General features: G+C 41.8%; 1 long non-coding RNA gene across 1 annotated transcript; it reads right to left on the reverse strand.

Moving 5' to 3' along the window:
* Window positions 1–1997: 1997 nt before the first annotated feature.
* LOC125455272 (uncharacterized) lies at window positions 1998–19575 on the reverse strand. Its single transcript, XR_007248203.1, has 3 exons — window positions 19479–19575; window positions 7370–7464; window positions 1998–2111 (listed from the first exon to the last, which is right to left on the reverse strand). It is a non-coding gene; the product is annotated as an uncharacterized LOC125455272 (long non-coding RNA).
* Window positions 19576–21243: the final 1668 nt, after the last annotated feature.

The following is a 21243-nucleotide window of genomic DNA, read 5'->3' on the forward strand; positions in this document are numbered from 1 at the left end:
CACCTACTATAGTAAATGGAGTGCACCAAATCCACACAAGACTTTGCTAACGACATATCTTCCTTGTAAAGGAAGATTATTTCAAACACATTGGAAGCAAAATCTGCGGTTAAGTAAAGGGCTTGGGAAAAGCATCCAACTTAAGGGAAGAAAAAGCAGGCAGATGTGGAAAGATGCATGGCAGAGCAGATGAGTGGTCAGAATTTAAAGACTATCAAAGAATAACTAAAGAGTTAATCAGGATGAAGAAATTAGAGTGTGAGGAAACTAGCTAGAAATATAAAAATAAATTTGAGAATTTATACAGGTCATTAAAAAGGAAAAGAGCAAGTAAAGTGATTGTTGTCCTCGAGAAAATGAGAATTCTGAGTTAACAGTAGATGGTAAGGAAACAGTGGATGAAATAAGCAAATATTATGCTTCTATCTGCACAATAGAGACTGCAAAAAATTCTAGTTAATCAGTAGGTGGAAAGAGTAGAGCAGCTTTGTGAAATTATAATCATGAGGGAAGTGTAATAAGCAAACTGATGGAACCATGGGCTGACAAGTCAGGTTGCTAAGGATGTCAGAGATACATTGTTGTTAATTTTCCGAACTTCCTTGCATTCAAGAAAGGTTCCATCAAACAGGTAAGTAACAAATTTGGCCCTTCTATTCAAGAAGTGAAGGAGACAAGTAAACTATAGGCAAGTTAGCTTGACTGTCCATGTAGGGAAGGAATTTCAATCAACCATTAAAGATGTTATAACGGCACAATTCGAAAAGCCTGAGGTAATTAGTCAGCATCTTTCCAGAAACCAAAATCAGGTTTAACCAAACTGTTAGATTTCTTTGTATGAATAACATGTCCTGTGGACAAAAAGAAATGTACAGGTGTTTCGAGATAGTAAGAATGCCGAAGCGAGAGTCGGAGATAATACAGTGGGGAGCTGGAGGAACACAGCAGGCCAGGCAGCATCAGAGGAGCAGGAAAGTTAACGTTTTGGGTCGGGGCCCTTCTTCAAAAATTGACTTTCTGAAGAAGGGACCTGACTCAAAACTTCAACTTTCCTACTCCTCTGATGCTGCCTGGCTTACAGATGATTTGAGCTTCAATTTTCAGAATGTATTTGGCAATATGTGACATGTAAGGTCATTGTGCCAAGTCAGATCTCATGATTAAGGGGATAACATATTAGCATGGATAGAAGATTGACTGGGTGGTGGAAAATAGAGAGTACAGATTAACAGATCTTTGTCTGATTGGCAAGATGTAATGAATGGTGACAAGCAGGGGCTTGGTTGGCACCTCAAAACTTACAACTTACATCAATGATTTAAATGAAGGCATGGTGGCTAAATCCAAACAATACATTGTGAAGAGGACATAATGAGTTACTGTTCATTAATCAGATATCACCTCTTTAGAATAAAATGAGTTATGTTTGCCTCAAACTGGGTTGTGTGACATTGGAACTCTCTGCCTCAAAAAGCAGTGAATGGTATACTTCTGCTCACATTTCGCTTGTTCAAACACTCACACAAACCATTTTGTTATACCATCTGAGTATGAAATCATAAGTCATCAAATAAATAGATGTGGGTTTAGAAAGTTTTCTATCTGACACTCATAGAGTCATAGAGATGTACAGCAGGGAAACAGACCCTTTGGTCTGACTCTTCCATGCTAACCAGATTTCCTAAATTATTCTCAGCCCATCTGCCAGTATTTGGCTTATATTCCTCTAAACCCGTCCTATTTGTGTAACCACCCTGATGCCTTTTAAATGTTGCAATTGTACCAGCCTCCACCACTTACTCTGGCAACTCATCCCACACAACCACCAGCCTCTGCATGAAAAAGCTCCCCTTTCGGTCCTTTTAAATCCTTCCCCTCTAACCTTAAACCTTTGTCCTCTAGTTTTGAACTCCCCTACTCTGGGGAAACGACTTTGTCTATTTACCCAATCCATGTCCCCCATGATTATATAAAACTCTAAGAGGTCACCTCTTAACCTCCGACACTCCAGGGAAAGTAGCTGCAGTCCATTCAGCATCTCCCTGTAGCTCGAACCTTCCAACACAGGCAATATCCTTGAAAATTTTTACTGAACTCTTTCAATCTTGAAGCTGTAATTCACACACAACATAAAATCATTATTTGATCACATTCTCCTATCACTTCTCCTGTTTTCAGGGTATAAATCAATGTAAACAACACAAGTAAGGTTTTCTCTTAGCCTTACAAGTTTTTGATATAGAACTATAACCCGTATGCTGCATAAGAATTGTATCTAGTTTGCCTCTTTTTGGGTTCAATCATGGTCTTCAAAGTACTTGGTGCATTATAAGTGTCAGAAGAATCAAGAATCATCTTGGTGACTGTCATTTCCTTCTGAATAAAAGTTACATTGCAGTCCGGAATTGACTCGAAAAATTGTGTCCTGTCAACCAATAACTTTGAGTGATTTGACAGAGATGTTCAAAATCATTTTGGATCTAGACTGAAATAATGCAGAAACACTGGGCGGAATATTCAGAACCCACCTGGAGTATTAGAAGAGATAATGGGAACTGCAGATCCTGGATAATCCGAGAACAAAGTGAAGTTGCAGAAAATCCAGGAGACTCGGTTGAGAGCGTTCTCAACCACTGCAGGGGGCAAGTTGCAGTCCTTGAAGAACGAGGACATCTGGCATGTATGGGAGTGGAATGCCTCATCCTGTGAGCAGATGCGGTGGAGGTCTGCTCTCAGGATGAGGCATTCCACTCCCGCACATCCCAGATGTCTTTGTTCTTCAAGGACCGCAACATCACCCCCGCAGTGGATGAGAACGCCCTCGACCGTGTCTCCCACATTTCCCGCAACTCATCCCTCACACCCCATCCCCGCAATAACCGCCAAAGGAGAATCCCCCTCGTCCTCACATACCAACCCACCAACCTCCTGATACAACGCACCATCCTCCGACACTTCCGCCATCTACAATCCGAACCCACCACCACAGACATTTTTCCATCCCCACCCTTGTCTGCCCTCCGGAGAGACCACTCTCTCCAGGCCTCCCTTGTCCACTCCACACTCCGCTCCAACCCCACCACACCCGGCACCTTCCCCTGCAACTGCAGGAAGTGCTACACTTTTCCTCACACCTCCTCCCTCACCCCCATCCCAGGCCCCAAGAAGACTTCCCACACCAAGCAGATGTTCACCTGCACATCTGCCAATATGGTATACTGCATCCGCTGTGGCTTCCTCTACATTGTGGAAACCAAACGGAGGCTTGGGGACTGCTTTACAGAATACTGACGCTCGGTTTGCAATTAACAACTGCACCTCTCAGTCGCAAACCATTTTAACTCCCCCTCCCATTCCTTAGACGACATTTCCATCCTGGACCTCCTGCAGTTCCATAATCATGCCACCTGAAGGTTGCAGGAACAGCAACTCATATTCCGCTTGGGAACCCTGCAGCCCAATGGTATCAATGTGGACTTCACAAGCTTCAAAATCTCCCCTTCCCATACTGCATCCCAAAATGAGGCCACCTTGTCCCCACCTGCCTAACCTGCCCTTCTGTTCATCTATCCCCTCCTCCCACCTCAAGCTGCACCTCCATTTCCGACCTACTAACCTCATCCTGCCCCCCCACCCGGCCTGTCCATCCTCCACGGACTGACCTATCCCCTCACTACCTCCCCACTAATATTCTCCTCTCCACCTATCTTCTCTTCTATCCATCTTCAGTCCGCCTCCCCCCCCTCTCTATTTATTTCAAAACCCTCTCCCCATGCCCCTTTTCTGATGAAGGGTCCAAGCCCGAAACGTCAGCTTTTGTGCTCCTAAGATGCTGCTTGGCCTTCCGTGTTCATCCAGCTCCACGTTTTGTTATCTCTGTGGTTAGAACATAGAACATAGCAGATGACAGCACAGTACAGGCCCTTCAGCCCTCGATGTTATGCCGACCTGTCATACCGATCTGAAGCCCATCTAACCTACACTATTCCATGTACATCCATATGCTTGTCCAATGACGACTTAAATGTACTTAAAGTTGGCGAATCTACTACCGTTGCAGGCAAAGCGTTCCATTCCCTTACTACTTTCTGACATCTGTCCTATATCTTTCAACCCTCAATTTAAAGCTATGCCCCCTCGTGCTCGCCGTCACCATCCTAGGAAAAAGGCTTTCCCTATCCACCATATCTAACCCTCTGATTATTTTATATGTCTCAATTAAGTCACCTCTCAACCTTCTCTCGAACGATTTAGTTTTAGAAGGGTGGGCATGGAAACTTTATTTGGTTGGGGGGCATAAATTTGGATCCCTGATGATATGTTAAACGTTTGCTGTTAAGTTCTCAGGTCCTTTCAGGCAAGGTCAGGTTTCTTGGCTTTCATGGGAACCTTTCTCATTCATTAGTCTGCCATGCATAGTCATGAATGAGGCATACACCTGGCGGAGGAGACTTCTTCCTCCAAACTCTGTTGATTCCAAACTTCTTAACTGACATGACTCCTTCATTAAAGGTGTAAGGGGTGAACCCTCTCCAGGTCAACCAGCTCATGAGAAGGCTTAGCCATATTCAGTCTTGCTTGAACACAGCAGGCCAAGCAGCATCTCAGGAGCACAAAAGCTGACGTTTCGGGCCTAGACCCTTCATCAGAGAGGGGGATGGGGGGAGGGAACTGGAATAAATAGGGAGAGAGGGGGAGGCGGACCGAAGATGGAGAGTAAAGAAGATAGGTGGAGAGAGTGTAGGTGGGGAGGTAGGGAGGGGATAGGTCAGTCCAGGGAAGACGGACAGGTCAAGGAGGTGGGATGAGGTTAGTAGGTAGCGGGGGGTGCGGCTTGGGGTGGGAGGAAGGGATGGGTGAGAGGAAGAACCGGTTAGGGAGGCAGAGACCGGTTGGACTGGTTTTGGGATGCAGTGGGTGGGGGGGAAGAGCTGGGCTGGTTGTGTGGTGCAGTGGGGGGAGGGGACGAACTGGGCTGGTTGAGGGATGCAGTAGGGGAAGGGGAGATTTTGAAACTGGTGAAGTCCACATTGATACCATATGGCTGCAGGGTTCCCAGGCGGAATATGAGTTGCTGTTCCTGCAACCTTCGGGTGGCATCATTGTGGCAGTGCAGGAGGCCCATGATGGACATGATGGACATGTCATGATGCCACCCGAAGGTTGCAGGAACAGCAACTCATATTCCGCCTGGGAACCCTGCAGCCATATGGTATCAATGTGGACTTCACCAGTTTCAAAATCTCCCCTTCCCCTACTGCATCCCTCAACCAGCCCAGTTCGTCCCCTCCCCCCACTGCACCACACAACCAGCCCAGCTCTTCCCCCCCACCCACTGCATCCCAAAACCAGTCCAACCGGTCTCTGCCTCCCTAACCGGTTCTTCCTCTCACCCATCCCTTCCTCCCACCCCAAGCCGCACCCCCCGCTACCTACTAACCTCATCCCACCTCCTTGACCTGTCCGTCTTCCCTGGACTGACCTATCCCCTCCCTACCTCCCCACCTACACTCTCTCCACCTATCTTCTTTACTCTCCATCTTCGGTCCGCCTCCCCCTCTCTCCCTATTTATTCCAGTTCCCTCCCCCCATCCCCCTCTCTGATGAAGGGTCTAGGCCCGAAACGTCAGCTTTTGTGCTCCTGAGATGCTGCTTGGCCTGCTGTGTTCATCCAGCCTCACATTTTATTATCTTGGAATCTCCAGCATCTGCAGTCCCCATTATCTCTTCAGTCTTGCTTGTAGTTCTTACGCAGTTACAGTGTTATTTGTGAAGATTACCTAGGGCAACCACTTTATAAGAACTCTGTCATAAACAGTCTTACTTGTAATTAAAACTAAAAAAATAGCAAATAGGAACACAAGTAGGCCATTTACCACTTCAAGCCTGCTCCGGCAGTCATAATGATCACCCTACTCGGTATCATTCCTGCATTTACCCCATACACTTCGATCCCTTTACCCCCAACGTCAATATCTATATCCTGCTTGAAAACATTCAATATTTTGGCCTCAACCACTTTTTGTGATGGAGGATTCCACAGGCTCAACACTCTCTGGATGAAGAGACATCACCTCATAAGTGGTCCAGGAGGGATCGTGCAGAACATCCTGCTTGTTGCCCATAGCTATTCTTGTTCTACCTGTGCATGAATATGCAATAAGCTGAGAAAAACGTAATAATTTGAGAAAGTCCGACTCAACCCCAAACAGAAGAATTACTTGCTTGTAAGTCCAGATCTGCATTTAGTCTCCAAAGTACACGAGTTTGCCCATTATTTTCTTGCTGGAAGGACTAAGCGCAAAAGGAAATAGATTTAATGTAACCACTGCTGTCACCATTCAATTATTCTGTGATTTTGAAATACACCAATATGATCCATGCTATATGATGGCCATGAGATGGAAACTTTCTTCAACATTAAAGAAGACACACAAATATTGAATCTTGATTAAATGTAACATTCTGTTGTATTTCTTATGAGATTTGTGCACACTATCGGAACTTTTAGTTTAATCATTTCTGGAGTACTACTCCACTCCAAAGAACCATTTTGTGATATCAAAGTGCAAAGTCCCAAACACATCTCAATCGGAACAAGGATTGAGTCCTGTGCTGTGGGCACCTAACTCATCCACACCAGCCATCTAGGGCAACTGTTCCCTTACCAGGGAAACCAAGCTGCTGTTTCAAAATAACAAAGTGTGGGGCTGGATGAACACAGCAGGCCAAGCAGCATCTTAGGAGCACAAAAGCTGACGTTTCAGGCCTCGACCCTTTATCAGAAAAGACCCTTTTCTGATGAAGGGCCTAGGTCCAAAACACCAGCTTTTGTGCTCCTAAGATGCTGCTTGGCCTGCTGTGTTTCTCCAGCCCCACACTTTGTTATCTTGGGTTCTCCAGCGTCTGTAGTTCCCATTATCTGCTGTTTCAAAATACATTTTTATATGCATGTTATACCCTAGAGAAATTAATAATGATGGTATAGCCTCCAATTTCTCTTCATCACATGGATGGCAAGGAATTTCTCCTCCTCTTACACCTATCATTGACAAATGTTGGAAGAATTTTCAACTTACACATAACTTGATTGGCCAAGCCCAGCAGTGGAACATAAATTGGAACCTTTGACTCAGAGGCAGGGATGTTACAATTGCACCACAAAGCCCCCTCAACTGCAGCATACGCTATATCAATCATTCATGTTGAAATACAAGGAAGCAGTTAAGCACAATGACATGGAATTAACAGGTTGCCAGCTTAATGGCTTGCTTTCATTTATCAGTAAATCTTCAAATGGGTATGTCCTTTAATTTTAGCAAAAGTTAATGCACAACACACTTAATAGGATCTTACAAGCAATTCATACCTTCCTTTCGATCCCTCCTTTTCACTTTTTACTACTTGTTTCCTTCTTCGTTACATCTTACGTTAATACAGCTTTTGATCTTCAGTTTGTCATACCTATAGTTTGAAGCACAGTCGAAGAAGAATTGTAAACATCAGTTCACTACTCTAACATAACATCCTCAGTTATTTTAACAAAGACTAGGATGGTGCATCAAAAAAAATTTTGCCAAATGTAAGGTTATGTCATCACTTTCTATTATGGATATTTTTATTTTATTCACTTTTTTGCAAAACCAATTAAATTACAATTTGTAAATTGCTTTGCCCAATATTGTTCATCAAAATTTCCATGATATCTTGACAATTAATCTTAATAATGTCTGATGCTAATACTTTTTGACAACAATTAGAATTAATGCAAGACTTTATTTGCAATCTTAAAGGGTTAAGATATCTTTTTATGAACTGCCAAACTAATATGGATGTTTAAGAAATCAATTAATTATTCATGTGAACTTTGATTCTGTTTCTTGTTTTCTTGCACTTTTCCAGCTACAATTCTTCTGAATCTTAATCAATGACAGATGCTATTCGTTATGACAGAGTGCCATTCCTAAAAGGTCAGATTCTGTCCCTGAAGCAGGCATATTATCTAAATTCATTACCTATCAGAAGCCAGTCAAGTGGTAACATATGGACTAGAGTTGCAAAATAATTACTACGCATCGGATTTCAGTGTATTCAGTTTTCCAAATTGAAAGAACATAGTCGAGATGATTAGGTAAAAAAAATGTATTGTTTATGACGACCAGCTTGTGTCGACTCACTATCATATTTTCCCATGTAACAATAGTCTCGACGCTTTCCAATGTGTCAAATACTTTGAGACATTTTGATAATGTGTTAATGAACTGCATACATTTCAGAATTATCTAAACATTATTTAATCCAGTCATTTCCTGTGTTATTGCCTGTCATTAGCAAGGAACTATATTTCTCTCCACTCAAACAAAATAGGAAAAAAGGTTATTTCCATTTTGTTAGGGTTGGATGTTAAATCTTGTTGCTAGGCAGGAAAATAGAAAAGAAAATAGGTTATAGTTTTTAACAGGCCACAAATCTGCTCCTGCTAGTTTTCCAAGTGGTGCTCAAAATTAAAAGCTAGCAAATAATTTCTAAGCCCTTGACTGAAGTTGTCAAAATGAATGATACTTAAATCACCCTCTTCCTTAGAATAAGATTCCATCAGCGGGAACAAAATAAATTAGTCAGATGTAATTCATTGCTAATGATGACCATTTAACATCTGTCAATTGTCAATGAGCCATATTATCAGAGTTAAGAAAATGGTTTTTAATCTGCTATGTCATACATAATCTCTGTATTAAATAGCTGAATAAAATTTGAGAATATCTCCAAGTGCTCCAGGATGCACTTTATTTCATGCCTGCTGTTTCTAATAAATGGGAACAACCGTACATGTTTAGAATTCCTACCCAATAGAAAGGGACTTGCCCCTAACCTAAGAGTATGTGCCAGAATAAACCAGCTACATTGGATGTGATGTATTGGAGACCTCCAAACAGCAGGCAAGAAATGGAAGAAGGATGTATGTAGATAGGAGAAGGATCAGAATAACAAAATTATTGCTCTGTGAGATTTAATTGCTCATTTTTAATTTGGGACAAGGAGAGGATTAATGAAGAAGGAGGATTTGGAATGCCTAGAAAATCTAGAGAGTTCCTCCCTAGGATGGTAAGTTAGCAAGTTAGTGGCATAGAGTTGTGGTTAGATCCTATTTGAAGTAGTAAAATGGTCTGGTCAATGAACTGAATATGGATGATAATCTTGACTCCATGTTGCGGATGCTTTCAGAACTGCCTTGAAATGGGGAAAAAAAATCAGTACAAAAATGGGATCAGAGTGGATCTTAAAGCGATGAGGAGTGAGCTAGCTGCAGTGAAGCAGAAGGAGAAATTGGCACAAAAGACTAGAGAGCAACAGTGGGATGTTCATAAAAATTGCAAATGTATAGAATATGAGTAATTCATTAAAAAGGAAGGAAGCTAATAGCTGCTATAGGGCGCCAAGCAAAAGCCAGGAGATGAGGAACAAAATAAAGAGGGCTTATAAACATGGTAAGACTATAACCATGAAGGAAGAAAGCCTAGAGAAGAACATAATAAAGTACAAAATAAAAATAAGGAGAAATAAAGTGATTGAAGAGCCTCACAAAAAAGTTTAAGAAATTTTGAAAAGTGTATCAGTAAAAACAAAACCGCTATGTTGTCCTCCTGAGAGTAGAAGCTTGCCAAATTTGTCCATATTGTTCTGAGAAAAAAGAACAGTTGTATTTCATAAGATATTTGTATCAATCTTACCGAAAGTGAATGATATTGGTGAGGAGATTAATCTTGATTTGGTGACAGCAATATTATTTTGTTAACTTGAAGTCTGTAGCAAGGCTAAAGAAACGCACAGGAATGTGCAATTATTTTCTCTTTCAAAACCAGTGCTGAATGTATGCTTCCCATTATCTTCTAAAGCCATATAAATCCTGAAACTGCTGTAAAGGTTGGAGACAGACCGAATAGAGATCAAAATGGAAATCTATACATGGAGGCAGAGGACATGACTGATGTATTAAATTTATACTTTGGGTTGGAGTTTTCATGTCAGGTGTGTGAAACGTGGGTTAGTTCCTTTTTCAACTTCCAATACTGAGCTCATGACTGGTTGTGCATGTGAATTTTGTGTTTTCATGCAAGGTTCAGGTTTGCAATTCATTTTGAAAGCCATGGTGAAGTGTGGGTACAAAGCTGACTTGGATAGGAGGCCCACTTCTACTCTTAGAGACACCAGCCCAGCTTACAAAGCTGTTTAAATGTACCCTTAATATCATTCCTCCTCTGTCTACTTATCCTTAGCCACCAAATCCTCCCCAGATCTGCTACACCCTTTCTTGACCCATCAGATTCCAGTGTTGCTGTTATGCCCTCTCCAACCACCCATGCCCTCTTCATACCCCATACAGCCTTTGGTCCCTTAGATCTGCTTTGGCAGCCCATGTCCCCTCAGATCATTCATATCATCCCGTGCATTTCTGTCAACATTTTCATAGATCTATGTCATCCATCATCCTCTATGCACTGTACTCAGAAACCAGGCAATAATATTCTTCCAAGTACAGGTATCAAAAAATAAACCTCTGAGAAATGAACAAAACTGTCATTCAGAAATCTGTCAGTGATACTGTAAAGAAGAAAATAATCTGTTAAGTGGTAACTAAATTGTATAAGAAACAACAGATGACTCTACTAGAGAAGGGGCAAAACTTATCTCCTATTGGGAAATAAGTGACTGAGGCATTAGTGGGGGAGCACTTTGGAACCAGTGATCACAATTCGATTAGTTTGAAAATAGTTATAGAAAAGGATGGGCCTGCTCCACTCGTTAAAGCTCTAATTTCAGACAAAGCCAATTTTGATGCGAGTAACAGGAACTTTCAAAAGTTGATTGGGGGAGTCCTTTCATAGGTGAAGGGACACCTGGCAAGTGGGAGTAATTCAAAGCCAAATAACAAGAGTTCAAAAACAACGTATTCCTGTTAGTGTAATGAGCAAGGCTAGCAGGGGTAGGGGACACTGAATGGCTGGAGATGATGATGATTTGGTCAATAAAAAGTAGGTATTTAGACAGCTGGGATCAAGTGAGCCCCTTAAAGAGTGTAGGATGTTTAGGAGTACACTTCAGAGAGAGAAATCAGGAGGGCAAAACAATAATATGAGATGGCTTTGGCAGATAAGGGTAAGGGAAATCCAAGGAGATTCTACAAATAAATTAAGGGCAAATGAGTAACTATGGAGAGAATAGTGCCCCTTAAAGGTCAACAAGGTCATCCATGTGAAACCACAAGTGATAGGTGAGATCCTAAATTAATTGATCACTTCAGAATTTACTTTGGAGAAGGACATGGAAGCTGGAGAACTCAGGAAAATAAATAGTGATGTCTTGAAAAGAGGCCACATTACGGAAGAGGAGGTGCTAAAGGTCCTAAAACGCATGAAGGCAGATAAATCCCAAGACTAGATCAAGTGTATCCCAGGACATTGTGGGAAGTTAAGGAAGAAATTACGGAGATATTTGTATCATTAACAGCCATGAGTTATGTCCTGGAAGACTGGAGGGTGGCTAATGTTGTGCTATTATTTAAGAATGGCTGCAAGGAAACGCCATAGAATTACAGATCGGTGAGCCCTGTGTCAGTGGTGGGTAACTTGTTGGAGGGATTCTGAGAGATAGGATCTACATGCATTTGAAAGAAAAGGACTGATTAGAAATGTTCAGTATGGTTTTCTGCGTGGGAAATCATGTCTCGCAAAATTGATTAAGTTTTTTTGAAGAGGTGATCAAGAGGATGGATGAAGACAGAGTGGTAGACGCTATCTACATTGACTTTAGCAAGGCCTTTGACAAGGTTCCCCATAGAAGATTGATTAGTGACCTTGTTGAATCTGCATAAATAACTCATTGTTATTCATTGTATCTAAGAATAACATTTCTTGGTATGAAGACATGTTACTTTTATTTGTCAGCATGTTATCAACTTGTCAGAAGCCTTTCACTGTGGTCAAGAGCTCTCCAAGCGAGCACACTTTCTTTTTTGGCTTGCATAACCATACCAGCACATGAAAATAGTGCATGGAGGAACTTTAGTTATCTTGTGGGTCTCATAATGAAGACATTGGCCTCTGAAGAGATGCATTTGCACTTCTATACCCAAGGCCTTCCCAACCTACAAAAAGACTTATTGAAATGATGTGGTGTCAGAAAGACTTTGGAAAGTTGTATTTGCTGCAAAAGAAAATACATACTACATGTTGTGTTGAAAATTGGGCCCAGTGCATTTGCCTTTACCAAGGATGTAGATATTGACAAGATCACAGTGAAAGAAGACAAGGTTTATATCGTAAATGTACTTGAGATGATATTAGAAATACTGTTACTTAAAGGTTTAAATTGTCAAGCCTATGTAGGATGTATCTGAACATACTGGGAGCAGTAAAGAGGATGATAGAATTCTCATGTTGTCTTCAAATCCCTCTTAAATGCATTTTTTAAAAATGGTTTAAATGTCAGGTTTTCAGTTTGATTGACAGCTTGCTTTAGTGGCCAGTTAGACATAGAGAGGAGGATGTGGGATGCAGAGGATGGATGACAGAAGGCCTGCCTCTTTGGAGTTGATTCCAAGTGTTTTTAAACACACGTAAAACACCCCTGCTGCCCTCACATCCCAGATCGAATCACCTACCCATCTCCGTGTCCCATGCATATTAACACATGTCACCTTGTGTCCTATACTCACTTTCCTTCACATCTTCCATGTCAAACTATGCCCTCATGCTCACTTCTATTGAAATTTTATAGCCCCACGCTAATTTAGAACATAGAACATTACAGCACACTACAGGCCCTTCGGCCCTCGATGTTGTGCCGACCTGTCATATCAATCTGAAGCCCATCTAACCTACACTATTCCATGTACGTCCATATGCTTGTCCATTGATGACTTAAATGTACCTAAATTTGGCGAATCTACTACCGTTGCAGGCAGTGCGTTCCATTCCCTTACTACTCTCTGAGTAAAGGAACTATCTCTGGCATCTGTCCTACATCGTTCACCCCTCAATTAAAAGCTATGCCCCCTCGTGCTCGCCGTCACCATCCTAGGAAAATTGCTCTCCCTATCCACCCTATCTAACCCTCTGATTATTTTATATGTCTCAATTAAGTCACCTCTTAACCTTCTTCTCTCTAACGAAAACAGCATTAAGTCCCTCAGCCTTTCCTCGTAAGACCTTCCCTCCATACCAGGCGACATCCTAGTAAATCTCATCTGCACCCTTTCCAAAGCTTCCACATCCTTCTTATAATGCGGTGACCAGAACTGTATGCAATACTCCAAGTGCGGCCGCACCAGAGTTTTGTACAGCTGCAGCATAACCTCTTGGTTCCGGAACTCGATCCCTCTCTTAATAAAAGCTAAAACACTGTATGTCTTCTTAACAGCCCTGTCAACCTGGGTGGCAACTTTCAAGGATCTGTGTACATGGAACTGTGATCTCTCTGCTCATCTACACTGCTAAGGATCTTACCATTAGCCCTGTACTTTGCCTTCCGGTTACTCCTACCAAAGTGCATCGCCTCACACTTGTCCACATTAAACTCCATTTGCCACCACTCAGCCCAGCTCTGCAGTTTATCTATGTCTCTCTGCAAACTACAGCATCCTTTGTCACCATCCACAACTCCACCAACGTTAGTGTCGTCTGCAAATTTACTAACCCATCCTTCAACGCCCTCATCCAGGTCATTTATCAAATTGCAAACAGCAGTGGACCCAACACCGACCCTTGCGGTACACCACTAGTAACTGGTCTCCAGGATGAACATTTCCTATCAACTACCACCCTCTGTCTTCTTTCAGCAAGCCAATTTCCGCTCCAAACTGCTATATCTCCCACGATCCCATTCCTCAGCATTTTGTACAATAGCCTACTGTGGGGAAACTTATCAAACACCTTGCTGAAATCCATATACACCACATCAACCGGTTTACTCTTATCTACCTGTTTGGTCACCTTCTCAAAGAACTCAATAAGGTTTGTGAGGCACGACCTTCCCTTCACAAAACCGTGCTGACTATCCCTAATCAATTTATTCTTTTCTAGATGATTATAAATCCTATCTCTTCTCACCTTTTCCAACACTTTACTAACAACTGAGGTAAGGCTCACTGGTCTATAATTACCAGGGTTGTCTCTACTCCCCTTCTTGAACAGGGGAACCACATTTGCTATCCTCCAGTCATCTGGCACTATTCCTGTAGACAATGACGAGTTAAAGCTCAATCCCAAAGGCTCGGCAATTTCCTCCCTGGCTTCCCAGAGGATCCTAGGATAAACCCCATCTGGCCCAGGGGACCTATCTATCTTCACCCTCTGTAGGATTTCTAATTCCTCTTCCTTGTGAACCTCAATCTCACCTAGTCTAGTAGCCTGTATCTCAGTATTCTCCTCGACAACATTGTTGTTTTCTTGAGAGAATACTGTCGAAAAATATTCATTTTGTGCTTCCTCTATCTCCTCTGACTCCACACACAACTTCCCACTACTATCCTTGATTGGCCCTAATCTTACTCTCCTCATTCTTTTATTCCTTAAATACCTATAGAAAGCCTTAGGGTTTATCCTGATCCTATCCACCAACAACTTCTCATGTCTCCTTCTGGCTCTTCTGAGCTCCCTCTTTAGGTCTTTCCTGGCTACTTCATAGCCCTCAAGAGCCCTAAGTGAGTCTTCACATCTCATCATAACATAAGCCTCCTTCTTCCTCTTGACCAGAAATTTAGTGCCAAATCATACCACAAAAGGACCCCATCGATCTTTGCATGTATATCTGCCATTCAATTTGCATCAATCAGGGGCAGATCAAATTAGCAATGCAGAAAATTTTTATTTATTTTATTTTTATTTAGATTTTATTACCACATGTGCTCAATAACAGGTATACAGGAGGACAGTGAAAAGTGTACAAAATAAACTTCAGTTAAATGTTCTGAGTGTATCTTCACTACGTTAACCAAACACTTCCACACCCCCTCCTTCAGGAGGATTGAGAACACAAATTTGAGGAACAACACCTTATCTTCCGCCTGGACACTCTACAGCTCAGAGGACTCAACACTGAGTTTACTAATTTTAAATAACCTTCCACCCATTCCCCGGCTCCTTTTCCAGTCCCTCTTCCTCTGTTCCATTTCATCTACTGCCCCCACCCCGGCTTTCAGCTACAAACTGGATTCATCCCATCTATCGACCAACCAGGTCGTACCTACTACCGGTGTCCACCTGTCACCACCGTTCCGCTAGCCCACACCACCCCCTCTTTATCTGCAGCTTCCTTTACCCCCACTTCCTGTCATGAATGAGGGTAAAATCTGAAAAGTTGACTTCTCCTTTCCTCCAGATGCTGTCTGGCTTGTTGTGGTCTTCCAGCCTCCCGCTTGTCTATCTTAGAGTGCAGCATCTGCAGTTTTTTTTTGTCTCTAACTTTCACTCATAAGAATCAATTCACTATATTTCCATCCTTCCATTACATAAAACCTTTTAAGAACAAAGATTTTGTTCAAGTAAAAGCATAGTCATAATAGTCCTGCTCTCTCGATAGAGAGAGATGATGGTGGTTTAACCTGATGGTCACAATCCTTCAGGAGAAGGGAGGGGTTGATAAAGAGAGTGCTTCATTATAATCTCAGCTGGTATGGAAATTGAACCCATGCAGTTGGCATCTCTCTGTACTGCTGTCCAGCTAATTTCTGTGTTCTTTGTGTCACAGTGAAAATTTCTGTTCAAATCTAACACTTAGGTAACTGAGATAACAAAGTGTGGAGCTGGATGAATACAACAGGCCAAGCAGCATCTTAGGAGCACAAAAGCTGATGTTTCGGGCCTCAACCCTTCATCAGAAAAAGGGGGATGGGGAGAGGATTCTGAAATAAATAGGGAGAGAGGGAAGGTGGACCGAAGGTGGATAGAGGAGAAGATAGGTGGAGAGGAGAGTATGGGTGGGGAGGTAGGGAGGGGATAGGTCAGTCCAGGGAGCACGGACAGGTCAAGGGGGTGGGATGAGGTTAGTAGGTAGGAAATGGAGGTGCGGCTTGAGGTGGTAGGAGGGAATAGGTGAGAGGAAGAACGAGTTAGTGAGGTGGGGGTGAGCTGGGCTGGTGTTGGGATGCAGTTGGAGAGGGGGAGATTTTGAAGCTGGTGAAATCTACATTGATACCATTGAGCTGCAGGGTTCCCAAGCGGAATATGAGTTGCTGTTCCTGCAACCTTCGGGTGGCATCATTGTGGCACTGCAAGAGGCACAGAATGGACATGTCGTCCAAGGAATGGGAGGGGGAGTTGAAATGGTTCGCGACTGGGAGTTGTTTATTGCAAACCAAAGTTGTCCCCAAGCCTCCGCTTGTTTTCTCCAATGTAGAGAAAGCCACACCGGGTACAGCGGATGCAGTATACCACATTGGCAGATGTGCAGGTGAACATCTGCTTGATGTGGAAAGTCATCTTGGGGCCTGGGATGGGGGTGAGGGAGGAGGTGTGGGGGCAGGTGTAACACTTTTTGCAGTTGCCGGGGAAAGTGCCGGGTGTGGTGGAGTTGGAGGGGAGTGCGGAGCGGACAAGGGAGTCGCGGCGAGAGTGGTCTCTCCGGAAGGCAGACAAAGGTGGGGTGGGAAAAATGTCTTTGGTGGTGGGGTCAGGTTGTAGATGGCGCAAGTGTTGGAGGATGATCCTCCAACGCATCATCCTCCGACACTCCCACAAATGGGTCTGGGTGGGATGATGCTTCAAGGGGTGGTATGGACTTGTTGGGCCGAAGGGCCTGTTTCCACACTGTAGGGAATCTAATCTAATAAATAATAAGTGTGATTGGTTATTATGTCCAAGTGTTATAGAATTGAAAGAATATGTATTCTGGGAGGAGTAATTGTGGACTGAGTGAAAGGGCCCATCAGCTTACATACAGACACCTCGCCTTGAATATTTGTATGACTAAATCAGCAAATCTTAACAAAGGGAATTTTCAGTTGTGAATTGATGAATGGACATTAAACTCTTGTCTTGACTTATCATGTACAACCTCACATGATCTTTAAATTGCTTCTGGTGCTCTGGTCTCATTCATGGAGTGTCTGACCATTTCACATCTGTCCCTTTGATAATAAAAGAACACAAAAAAAGGACCCATTTGGCTTTCAAGCTTGCTCAACAAAATCATGGTGGATTTCCTATTTCATTTCTATGTTTTCACACTATGCCCAAATCTCTTAACACCTTCAGTTTCCAAACATCTCTTGATCTCATTCTTGAAACATCATTGATTGATTATCCACACCTCTTTGGAACAAAGAATTCAGTACATTTGCAACCTTTTGACTGATGTAATTTCTCTTCAATTACATCTAAGGGGCCAACCTGTTATTGTAGATTATAAACCCTAGTTTCCAGATCCTGTCTCAGAGCTGGTCAGAGCTGCAGATGCTGGAGACAGAGAGCCATTTCTGAAGAAGGGTTCTGACCTGAAATGGCAACTTTCCTGCTCCTCTGATGTTGCCTGGCCTGCTGTGTTCCTCTAGCTCCACACTGTGCTATTTCAGGTCCTATCTGTAATTTTTAATGAATTAATTCATTTGGTGTGGGGTGGAGTGATTAGAAGGACCTGAAATCTGAAAGTAAATCTGACTAGTTGTAATCTGGTATCATTTTTATGACTAGAGGAGAAAGCATCCAAAACTACAAAGTGAAAACATTTAATTGACAACAAGAAAAGCTCTGATGGCACAAAAAAAGGGTGTTACCCTGTAATAAGATAACAAAGTGTGAAACTGGATGAACACAGCAGGCCAAGCAGCATCTTAGGAGCACATTTGTGCTCCTAAGATGCTGCTTGGCCTGCTGTGTTCATCAAGCTTCACACTTGGTTATCTTGGATTCTCCAGCATCTGCAGTTCCCATTATCTCTGTTACCCAGTAATTGTACCTGGGCCTTCACGTTAAGCGGGTGATATAAAGAGCTTTGATAAGGTTTAGGGGGAAAAAAATGTCTTTTGCTTGTAAAGTCATAGTTGAGAGAATCATTATTTTAAAATTCCATTGAGAGAAATCAGGGAAGATTAAGGAGAACGTTGGGTAAGCATAGAATGGCTTAACTAGCCTCTAAGTGAAGCAAGAGAGGGACAACACCTTTTTAATAAAAATGTATTTAAATCTTAAAGCAGAGGAAGATTTAGACAGGGACGATGAGGCCACAGGAAACAGGAACAGGAGTAGGCCACCCCTCCAGCCTGCCTCGCCATCCAATAGGATCTTGGCTGAAGCATCTTTCCTCATTTTCCTTTTCTTGCCCTTTCCTCATAGCCCTTGATTCTGCTACTGATCAAGAATCTCAGGTTATGCACTCTATCCCTAGACTGTCCCATAAGGGGAAACATCCTCTCATCATTTATCCATCATTCCCCTTAAGAATACTATAGGTTTCAATGAGATCACCTCTCAATCTTCTGAACTCCAAAGAGTAGAGTGACTAAGAGGGAGAATAACATTTGTTCAGGATTGTCCTAGAGAAGGTCTTCACAAACATGATGAGTGAAATGGCTTCTTTCTGTCCTGTAAACCGCTCCAGTCATAATTCCAAGGAGTTTTTAAATAACATTGAAGAAGAATCATTTGTAAATGATTAACCAGTACAGTTAAGTTTCCCACTTACTATTTTCAAAGAGGTGTCGACTTGTTTCAATACAATGGGTTAACGTATCCATTTTAAACTATGGAGAAACAAATTTCAGACAGAAATCTTAAGTGTTCATGCTCTGGTATGCCACTGGATAATTTCAAAGCCATAATGTTGCTAAGCATCATTAATTAGATATTAGTTAAGACCAAACAAATAGCCATAGTAAGAACTCTCATCATCAAAAGAATTTCACAGTGTCTGTGGATTATTTAAACATTAGCCATTTTATCAGAGAAAAAAAATCTGATTATCTATCACACACCATTGATTAGAACTTGTCTATTCTAAAGAACGATAAAAAATTTTTAAAATTCTGGTCAAGGAACTGGAGGAACATCGTTACTTCTCATCTACTTTGTAAATCTTGTAAACTGTGTTAAGTGTGGAACTTTAACCACTTTTTGGCGCATTTCCGTTTGCTTATAAAAAATTATTCTGTATTAAGCACTGTGAAAAATGGCAAATATACTAATAACATGCCCCTGATATGGGCTAATTTTGCATACTAGGAAATTATGTAGCCTCATCTCATGATTTTCTGTCCGTTAATTTTCACAAGGAGGAAACATATGTTTAAAAGCCTGCAGATAAGATCATAAATATAGGAAAGTGATGAGACAGGATTTTACCTTTCTTAGCAGACTGAAGGGAGGCAGTACAGAGACAGTGATCTGCTTGCTTCCACTCTGCCATCCCTATATATATTACCAAGTGCAGGTAAGATACTCAATGGTTGCTCAGAGAGAAAATGCAAATGAAAATTGCTTCCCTACCTTCCTTCCTCATGCTCCCTTACAACACTGGAGGTATTATCACAGACCAGTTTCTCCCGTCTGTTTTTAGATGCCACAGTCAATGCTTGCGGCTTTGATTTACCATGTGAGAAAAGGAATTGCAGCTACATTTACAGTGGATTATGAATCATTTTATGAGCACCTCTGTGCGATCACACAACTTGTCGTTTCTGAGAAACTCCATGGATAATCGGCATTGTCATGAAACCTTAGAGTTCCCCATCAGTACTCTCAGGCCTTGGCATCTCACTTCAAAGTACTGCTGATCCTGCGCACTGCCAAAATGCAAGTCACTACCCCGATAGTATAATTTCACATTCCAGCACTGTTGCTATACAAATGCTGGGTCACAGTGAGCTGCTCTGTTAATTTATTAATGACTCTGTTTGCACACAAATCTCACACCTAGCACCCTGGCTGTCACAAACGTGGATCTTACCCTGATACAGCACCAAAAGCAATGTTGAGGAAAATTGCCATTTTGCCCTGAGCCTGTCCATCCTATACTATACAAACAATTTTATGACCTCTAATTGATTTCGATTTATTACAAGAGATCTTGGATTACTTGAGTTCCCATGGCCAGTACTTAGGCAGTGGCCCGAGAGGGAAAAGTCAGGTTGTCACTTCAGCAACATTATCATGATCCAGACTGCAAGCCACCTGTGACTAGTACCATCAGATCCTTTAAAGGTTAGTATATTTTTCTGAGTTATATTAAACTGATGCCACGTCATACTGCCAAAGTAATGTGCTGTCAGCTTAAATGAATCAAATAATCAACAAGGCAATAGTTCAATCAAGGAACATCTCAGACTCTGATTTTTCTAAGCAGGACCATATACTGATAATTCTCATTGATTTTTTTTTAAACTTCAGAATCATATTAAGCCAGAAAGTATAGAATTCAGATTCAAGGCAAGTTATTGAAAAAAAACGAATGATAATTCTAACAGTAATACATTGAAATTGTGATTTTTTTAATGTATGAAAATGATTCAAAATCCTACCCAGTGGGCTAAAAGTAGTTTTCATTCAAGTTACTGGAAAATATCTTTGTTATCTGCAATCACTGTGGACAGTTTAAACCCAGCTCGCCAGGTCGAAAACTCACAGGATAGATGGATGGTATTTCTACTTATTATTCAATATTACTCAAGGCTGACTTTAATGAAGATTAAAAGCAGGAGGATTGCAATTTAACTATTGCATATGATACTGACAGTTTGCTGACACGTTAGGTTAAAAATTACTCCCCACATTTAAATTTAACTTGGACTGAAAGGCTGCATGTTTACTCCAAGTTAAAATAGATACTAGCATTCTCATTAAAACAACGTGAAAACCGTATGGATATGTTAAGGATTCAACATTGTAATGTCTGGAAAATGTACCTTGAAAGGTTTACTTTTAAAAAATCCTCATCAACCTATTAATTTAGAACTCAGGCTACTTGCATGAATTGTGCTATTTGGGAACAAGATTTGGCTCTGATTTTAAGCTGAAACAAATTTATTCTTCGCTTATGACATTGAATATATATCAGTACTGATAAGAAATTGTATCAAATATACTGGAGCTACAAGCGTGTGCTTGCTACTATTGAATAATTCCAGAATCTTGACACAGGATCTGTCTCACAGGGCTAACCATAGCCAGTAGCTGGGATTATCTGGCACAGACAGAGCTCCATAAGAGGCAAAAACATAACAACAAAGAACGCGTTCAATAAATCTCAGCTCAT

Source organism: Stegostoma tigrinum, chromosome 10, assembly GCF_030684315.1.
Source record: "Stegostoma tigrinum isolate sSteTig4 chromosome 10, sSteTig4.hap1, whole genome shotgun sequence".
NCBI lineage: Eukaryota > Metazoa > Chordata > Chondrichthyes > Orectolobiformes > Stegostomatidae > Stegostoma > Stegostoma tigrinum.